This window comes from Triticum aestivum, chromosome 3D (genome assembly GCF_018294505.1).
Source record: "Triticum aestivum cultivar Chinese Spring chromosome 3D, IWGSC CS RefSeq v2.1, whole genome shotgun sequence".
Lineage (NCBI taxonomy): Eukaryota > Viridiplantae > Streptophyta > Magnoliopsida > Poales > Poaceae > Triticum > Triticum aestivum.
Window position 1 is genome coordinate 8,038,373 of NC_057802.1, and position 1,039 is coordinate 8,039,411.

Here is a 1,039-nt window from a genome sequence, read left to right on the forward strand (position 1 = left end):
AAACTCCAGGTGGTTAAACCGAATCACACAGAACAAGGGAGTACCTTGCTCTGATACCAATTGAAAGTGCTAGTGATCGACTAGAGGGGGGGGTGAATAGGCGATTTTTACGAAAGTATTCAAAACATGGGAGTTTCAAAGACAAACACGAGAACCGAACCTATAAACATGCAGCGGAAGATAAACTACACTAGACAAGCCATAGTCAAGCAAGTAAGAAGCTAAAGCATGAAGACAAATAGCAGCTAGGTAGAAGGATCAGGATGGAAGATAGTATGAAGCCAAACAGAACAAGTAGTCACACAATGAAGCTAAACAGGTAGAGCAATCAGGCAATGACTTCACAAAGACAGCTTGTAAGTAAGGAGAGAGAGATAGAACCAGTGTGTTGTGAAGACAATGATTTGTTCGACCAGTTCCAGTTGCTGCGACAACTGTACGTCTGGTTAGGGAGGCTGAGATTGAACTCAGAAGACCGTATCTTCACCTTATTCCCCTTGAGCTAAGGACACACAGTCCCCGCCCAATCACTCTGGTAAGTCTTCAAGGTAGACTTCCAAACCTTCACAGACTTCGTTCACCGGCGATCCACAATTACTCTTGGATGCTCAGAACGTGACGCCTAACCGGCTGGAGGATTCACAGTCCTCAAGTGTACCAAGTCTTCAGATCACGCGGACAGAAAGACTTCAGTGATTCTAAACACTCTTTGGGATCTGGGTGTTTTGGGCTTTGTCCTCACAAGGATTTCTCTCTCAAACTCTTCGGAGGTGGGTTGCTCTCAACGACAAAAGCCGTGCACTAACTCTGAGCAGCCACCGATTTATGGTGTAGGGGGTGGGCTATTTATAGCCACTAGGCAACCCGACCTGATTTGTCCGAAATGACCCTGGGTCACTAAGGAACTGACACATGTCACAACGGTCAGATTTCAAACACACGCGGCAGCTTGACTTGGGCTACAAGTAAAGCTGACTCATCCGACTCTGGATAAGATTTGCTCTCATTGTCTTCGCTCGAGGACATATGATTTTGGTTG